The following is an 8,438-nucleotide window of genomic DNA, read 5'->3' on the forward strand; positions in this document are numbered from 1 at the left end:
GCCACCGGAGCTTGGTGTGTGGTGTGTGGTCCCCCCCCCCCTCCCAAAAAAAAATATTTAGGGGAAATGTCCTCCTCAACAGCCCCGACAGTGAAGGAGGAACCACATAACAGCAGGGCATAATCCAAAAATTCAACTAGTGACCCTCGAGGACCATCATGGATTAGTATGGACTTCAATGGTTCATTAAGTCCATAACAGAAGAAATCAATCAGGGCATAGTCCAGGAGATCAGAGAGATATGCAATGTCCAGAAAATCTTGAATATGGTCCTCGAGGGAACGCGTTACCTGACTGAGGCAAACTGACCTGATATTTGGGTCCATAATAAGCCTGGGACGCTCGATAAAGCAACTGGATCCGGGTTTGGCTGTGAATTCTTTAACATGGGAGGCGTGACAACAGAGGTTGAGAATCCAAATGCAGGCTTTATTGAAATCGTAATCAGACAGGCAGGGTCAAAATACCAGTAAAACAGTAATATCCAAGGCAAAGACAAAAGAGTAATCCGAAAAAAGGCAATGGTCAGGGCAAGCAGCAAACAATCATAAAAACCAGGAAAACAGTCCAGGGTCAAAAAACACGAAGGCAAGGCAAGGAAACAAGAAAACACAGGAACAATGGACGGCTAGGAATGCAGTTACGAATATACAATACACAGCAATGAGTGGGTGAAAGGGTGCAACTTAATTAGTCCTCCTGATTGGAAACAGGTGTAGTCCACTAATGAGTTTCTGGTATATCTGGGAAATGGAGTCCGGGGTTGAGTGGAAAAGGTATGGGATATAGTGCCCTCTAGAGGAGCTCATGGGCACTCCAGCTAGATATCGTGACAGCTAGCACTGGGCCTTTTTGCTGTAGAATTGTTTTTGCCGACTGGACAGCTCGATCTGCTTGTCCGTTGCTGGACAGATGATGCAGGCTTGAAGTAACATGCTGAAAATCAAACTCATGAATGTCTGGAAAGTTTCGCTCGCAAATTGTGGGCCATTGTCTGAAACGACCACTTCGGGAATGCCAAATCGTGCAAATGTTGCTTTGAGTTTGATGACAACTTGTTAGGCTGTGGCATTCGGTAAGTGTAGGATTTCCAAATACCTGGAATAATAATCAGAGAGTACAATATAATGTTTGCCTTTGTATTCACACAGATCCGCGCCCAGCCACAGCCATGGTCTGTCAGTAAGGAGAGTGGGACATTGGTCCATCCCTGGTGTCCTTCATGTATTCGTCTAGAATTTCTTGTTGTAGGGATTCTGGTATGATGATACGGTTTCCCCAAGTGAGCAAGCCGTCAGTCTACGACAATTCGCTATTGAGGGCATGAAAATCTCTTATTGAGGGGTGTACATCTCGGGAGTGTTTGGGCCATCCAGTTCTGATTAATTATTTTACTCTCTGCAAGTTTTCATCTTGTTGTGTTGCCTTGCGAATTGCATTTATTTTACTTTGTGATACGGGGACATTTCCCAAGTTCATGTTAACATAGCAGCTTATGTCTGCTTCAGTGGTGCTGTCCATGGTGCTGCTTTGTGATAAAGTGTCCACTACTACAAATGTTTTACCTGGAGCGCACTCTGCTGTCATGCTGAATCTCATTAGTCTAAGTAAAAGTCTCTGGCATCTAATCGGCACATTGTCCAAATCTTTGCTGTTTATCAAAGGGACCACTGCCACAATGTTGTTGGAGGAGTACCCCCTTAAACCATTACTACTGGTATGGTACTTGCTCCTGTGCTGAGTCCCATGTCCACGCAGTTTTTGTTCAGAGGAGTTTGTATAGTGGTCCTCCGAGAGTTGTCAGATGATGTATATATTTCCCCATATTATTAATCATCCCCAGCACTCTCTTTAGTTTGTGTACATTCTTTGGGGCTTTGAGTTCAACGATGGCTTTGACTTTCTCTGGGTCTGCCCAGATTCCATTCTCATTGACTACCTGACCCAGGAAATGCAGCTAATTTTGCCAGAACACACATTTATCTTTGTTTAATTTCAGGCCTGCTAGTTAAATTTTTTTCCGTTACACATTTCTGTCGTGTTCCTGCATGGATGCTCCATATACGATCACATTATCCATGTACACCTGAACTCCTTCTAGGCCTTTCAGCAGCTCTTGAATTTTTCGCTGAAAAATCTCAGGAGCAATACTGATACAGAAAAGAAGACTTTTAAAACAATATTTAGCAAATGGTGTGATGAAAGTCATTAACCGGCTGCTCTCGGGGTGCAAAGGTATTTGCCAAAAGCCACTTGCAGCATCTAGCAATGTGAACACTTTTGTACCTGTTAATTTCGTGAGAATCTCGTCTGTCGTCGGCAGTATGAATCGTTCTCTTTTGATATTTTCATTCAGTTTCTTTAAATCCACGCATATGCACACCTGTCCATTGGGTTTAATGACAGGCACCAATCTGTTGGCTGGGTGACCTTCTCAATCAGTCTGCTTGCTTCCATCCTTCCTAATTCTTCCTTCACTTTTAGAAGAAAAGGCAACGGGACTCTACGGGCAGTATTAACAGCATACAGTTTTGTAAAGTAAGTAAATTTTATTTATATAGCACATTTAAACACAGCAAACCTGACCAAAGTGCTGAACAAAGTAGAGAAAATATTAAATAAAAAACAGAGTAAAACAACATAGCAGGCAGACAAAAAAACTAAACAATGAAGTCAGTACATTTTATTCTGCTCCTTCTTTGAGTAGTATCTTAACTGCTTCAGTCTTTAGTATTCTGTGATCCCCAATGGCTGTGCTGACCTCTTCTATTTGTTTGACCAGGCCCATTTCTTTAGCAGCTTTTCCCCTGAGGAGATTATTTATTGTTGGCCCCTTTACAATGTATATAGTGAGTTCATAAGGTTTTGCCTTATATCTTATGCTTTTTCTTAACTGTCCCATGCAATTTAGGTGCCCTCCTGGACTATTGAGTAACTTTGGCTTTGCTCAATTCTTGTTTCGTTCGCAGGTTTTGGAATGTCTTTTCACTAATCACTGTTACGTCTGCTCCCATATCTATTTTAAACATTACTGGTGTGTTTCCAAGTGTCAGATTGACAGTCCATGTTTCTGTACTGCCTTTCCCAGTCTGATGTACAGATCCAAGGTAAAATTAGTCTGTTTCTCTTTCCTCCTTCATGACTTCATGAACTAATTTAATTTTGCACATGCATTCCTGGTGGCCTTTTTTTTATCACATCTCCTGTATTCTGCTCCTAACACTAGACATTTCTCTCTCTCTATGTTTTGTTTTGCTGCATCGGCTACACTTATCCTTGTATTTCTTTATATTCCCAGGTTGGTGCTCTCTATTGTACTTGGACCTGTAGCGACATCCTCGAGTCTGCCGCTTGGGGCGCTCGACCTGCTGGCTGACCTGGTGAGTAACCTCCTCTGCTTTTCTTACCATTTGTACCACAACATCCAGTGCGAGGTCTTTAAATAGTTGTAACCTTTTTAAAAAGTCTTTGTCTCTTATTCCTACAACTAATCTGTCTCCGATGTTCTCGTTTCTGTTGGCGCCAAAGTCACACTTTTCCGACAACTCATACAGTGCGTGGATAAAGGTCTCTGCTTTTTCCCCTGGTCATTGAATTCACTGGTGAAACTGCACCCTCTCGTGTATGATGTTGGTCTGTGGTACAAAATAGTCATCGGATTTCTTCAAAACAGTCTCAAAATCATCTTGCCACTCTCTTTGGTTGAACACAAATGATTTGTAAATATTTTCCACCTCATTTCCCATCGCATAAATTAACGTACTCACTTGGACTGTCCCAACCTCTTCCGGGAGCTTGGTTGCTGTTCTGTATCGCAAAAAACGCTGCCGCCATGAAAGCCAATCCCCTGGCTTGTCGAATGTAAAGTTGTCTGGCAGTTTGAACAATAGCAGTGTCTCATTTCGAAGGCTGTGCCCTCCGGAGGTCGCATTCGAAGGCTGCATAGGTCATCGAGGCTGTCTCATTTCAGAAAAGCAAGTAGAACACTCCAAATGCGACCTTCGAATGTAACCTTCTTTCACAGGAATTCTGAGAATGCACGAGGTGTATCCTTCGCTGCTACAGAAAACCCACAATTCTCTGCATCGCCATAAACAACCGTCGTTTATTTGAAAAGATAGCGGCGCCGGCAGATGTAACGTTACATGCAAGCGAAGATGTGGTTTTTAAATGTAAGTATTTTCAAGTTCTTCTTTTTTAAGTTGTATTACCTCAGTTGTTAGATGTGGTAAGCAGGATTACAAGTGTTTAGTGATTTTTAAATGTTGAGAACGGTACTTTGCTAGCAAGGCGAGAAATTGTTAATTTGTTTAACCCTCTGGTATTGTACATTTAACTAGCGTGAGAGTGCAACGACGCTATAAATATGTTGGCAAAGAAACGTAATACTTCCTGTTTCCTTTTCCGCCCATCCTACGAAGGCCGTCTCGTTTAATTCTGGGTTGACACTCAGTATACACATCCTTCAGAGGATGCGACCTACAGAGGATGCGACCACCAGAGGACGCAGCCTTCGAAATGAGACACAGCTAATGGCATTTTTCTTTTGTATGCGGTTCTTTCCTCACTTGGCCACTTCTGTCACCATGTCAAAGGAAGGAGGCAGGCGGTGAGTCTCTCACTAGTTTAATTAATGAAAACAATTAAAGAACAGAGGTCCTCGTACACACGTGCATCATTGTTCAGTTCCCATTACTGACGTCACTATATTGGGCAGGGTTCTTCAAAGTCTAACACATAATACTCTGACAGATTTTGGTTTAAATATATATATAATAATGAATTAACTGAATGCTAAAATATGTTTGACCTTCTCACAGATTTACTCTGAATGGTGGTCTATCCCCTCCATGAAAAATCTTTATGTGAAAAATATAACTAAAAAAAATATTGTTTCTGACCTTGAGAATACTGACATACTATTGTGAACTACAATATTGATATTTCTCCCCACCCCGATACACTCAACTGCCAGAGGATATTGATGAAATTTCTCCCATGTTTTGTCAAGAGTGTTTCAAATCACAAATCATGTCAAAAAGGTCAAAAGGTTTTTAACAATGAAATACACCAGAGTATAGCTAGAGTTTATTCTTCAGTATGTTTTTCAAAAGCTTTAACTGTCTATAAATATGTGCTCACACAGTTTATATCATTATGTGAAAACACATGAATATTATGCGTTTTTATTTTATTTAAATTCCCAAACATAAAATCATAATTTTTACATGTCCATACAATCAATAAAAAACAAGGAGACTAGAAGCCATCATTATCAGGCATGGTAATATGCTTTTGTCTAAGAATACACACAACATCATTTGTAAAAAAATTTTAAAAATTCCCCACCTTGTTTTCCAGTGTAAAATAATTATACAATATTTGAACATAATCTTCCACCATCCCTTTAAAAAGTAACAACAAATTTAAAATAAAATCCCTATTTTTAGCCACATTTCTCATTTTCCAAACTGCCTTTTTAGCCAGGATTAGAAACAAATTAATAAGTTTCTTATTTACATTATTCTCGTTCATTCCTAACATAAAATTTTTCTCCTAGTTCAAATCCCCGTTGTTCTCTCTTAAAGCATTAATTATCTCTTTTAGTTCTTTAAAGAAAGGGGTCAATTTTTCACAAAATAAAAACAAGTGTAGAATACCTTCATCATCCTTTTTACATACTTTGCACTGGGCATTTGTTTCCTTTTGCATTGCACACAGTCTCATTTCAGTAAAAACCACTTATAAAATAATTAAAACTTTCCAGATCCACATCTAATATCCATAAAATGCTATCCCCCAATTTAAAATTGCCACATTTACTTAGATAAAAACCCATTAATTTCTTCCATTCGGCTTTGTATGTCCCATCCAAATATTTTCTTACAACTTTCACCCTCATACTTTTCATTTTTTGTTCTACATCCACTAAACCCATCCCTCCCTCATCCAGCTGCCCTATTAACGTTAGATAAGCAATCCTCGAAGGCTTTTTATCCCATAAAAACTCTAGAACACATTTCTTTATCCTTTTTAAGACCCAGTTTGGCAATGGCATCACATGTAAAACATACCACATTTTAGACAACATTAACATATTTACAATAAAAATGTTCCCCTTCAAACTTAAAAACCTGCTCCTCCAGAAAATAAATCTTCTCTCCATTCCACCCACTATCCCTTCCCACATATTATCTACTGCCACTTTTTCGTTCTTTGCTAAAACCACCCCTAAAATCTTCATTTCCTGCCCCTCCATAAACTTAAAAACCTCTGTTAAAGCCTCCGCCCCTCCAAATTTCATATACACTGTTTTTTCTTCATTGATTTTTGCACCAGACCCATCACAATAAAATTGCATTTTTTCCATTACTTTTTTAACGCTTTCCATATCTTCCACCACAATTGTCGTATCATCAGCGTATTGAAAGATTTTCTTAAGTTCCCCTTGCTCTTCCATTTTTATTCATTTTATTCCTTTTTCCTTATTTATTAAAAGTCCTAAAGGTTCCGCCACCAATGAATATAGCTGCGCTGATAGTGGAATATTATGCGTTCATGAACCTCCATTAAAATAAATGTATAAAGCGGATAGTTAGCGGATAGTTTACTGTTTCAGGTACAGTCAAGGCCAGACTTACCATTGGGCTTGACTGGGCTGCAGCCCATGGGCCCTGCCTTGTAGGGGGCCCCACCTTTGCCTGTTTACGTTTGTTTGATTTGTTCAGTTATGCCAGACAGAAATTATTAACTGCATTTCCACAGCACACGCAAGGGCTAAACGGGCCAGCCGGGTCTAACAGCTTCCAACTATGACCTTCAAGGCCATAATCAAACAGCATAAACTGGTATTTATGATTATTTCACATAAAAGGACACAAGTATTGAATCATACACTGATTAATTTGTCGTCATGGCTACTTTAAACAGCTCCATTAAGTCTTTAGCCCAAATGAGCACACATTTAGAAAGATAATAATACATTTTCATATGTTCATGCACTTCTTTACAGAGGATGATTCTATATATTATATTAACTTTTTCCCTGCCAGCATTTTAGAAAAAAGTTGCCAGCCACCGCCAGGTAAGATAAGTTTTCAAAAAAGTAACATTTTGATCAAAAAGCTGAGAATTTTTTTTTTTATCAAAGACTACATCTGGATCATATTCAGTTCGATGATCAAAGCATAAATGCAGTAGATCGCTTCCATCAACACCCCCAAAGCTTCACAGTCCTTTGCCACTTCCGGGATTGACATTTCACTCGGTAACATTAGGCAGTTTTCATTTATATGCTGTTTATTGTTGATGATCGCATTATTTTTCATATGAATCTGCTTACATATGAGATCGCTCGTTTCTGCATCTTCCTGGTCTGTGTTTTTGATCGGGAGATTGTGGACTCATTCAGGAGATGTGTAATAGCGCCCCCGAGCGTATAATAGTGAAAACACGGACAATTCTGTGTTTGGCGAGGAATGAGTTAATGTTCCACTGAATTATGTGATCTGAAGAGTTTTGAGCACTCTCTCCCATCTCACTGCCGTCAGACATAGTGGGGCAGAAATGTAATCAAAATGATAAAAAAAAAAAAAAAAATTAGCCATTTAATGCATTAAGGGAGGCCTACAGAGAGCTTCTAACACCACAGCGAGGTCCCAAGGAGGGACACGAGATCGTACCTGAGGCCTCAGCCTCATCACACCATGGAGGAAACGTGTAACCAGGGGGTCCTTGCCCACTGGGTGACCATAAAGAGGGGCGTGGTAGGCCGCTATAGCCGTCACGTAGACCTTCAGGGTGGAGTGGGTTAACCCCGCAGAGAAACGGGCCTGCAAGAACTCCAGCACTGTACCAATCGGGCAGTTAACTGGGTCAAGCAGGCGGTCTCCGCACCATGAAGTTGTAACACTGACATAGTGTGCAGACACGCACCAGCCTGACCTGCTGCCGAGTACCCCTTGCCCACCAGCGCTGAAGTGGTTCGCAGCGGCTTGGAGGGCAAGACCGGAGCCTTCAGAGACGATGCCGCGCAGGGTGACAGATAGCTTGCAAGCGTCTGCTCTACCCGGGGCATCGCTCTGTAACCGCATTCACTCAACCCCGCCACATTTCCATAGTAATCAGAGGCGGGGACGAATAAGCGGGCCGAGAATGGTTTCCTCCACGATCTCGACACCTCGGTGTGGAGATCGGTAAAGAACGGCAGGCTCCGGCGTGGAGGTAGCGACTTAGCATGCAGAAAGCGTTCATCGAGATTGCTTTTCTGCGGCTCAGCCTGTTTCTCTGCGGACCACTCAATGTTCAGCTTGGCAACCGCACGAGTAACTACCTCCAATAGCTCCTCATATTGTGGGGATTGAGGGGGCGAATCCTCGACGCTTTCCACATCAACCTCCTCGGAGGAAGATAGGAGAAGAGCCGAGCCCGCCGCTCTC

The sequence above is a fragment of the Sinocyclocheilus rhinocerous genome, unplaced genomic scaffold (assembly GCF_001515625.1).
Source record: "Sinocyclocheilus rhinocerous isolate Xijiao unplaced genomic scaffold, SAMN03320098_v1.1 scaffold2012, whole genome shotgun sequence".
Classification (NCBI taxonomy): Eukaryota; Metazoa; Chordata; class Actinopteri; order Cypriniformes; family Cyprinidae; genus Sinocyclocheilus; species Sinocyclocheilus rhinocerous.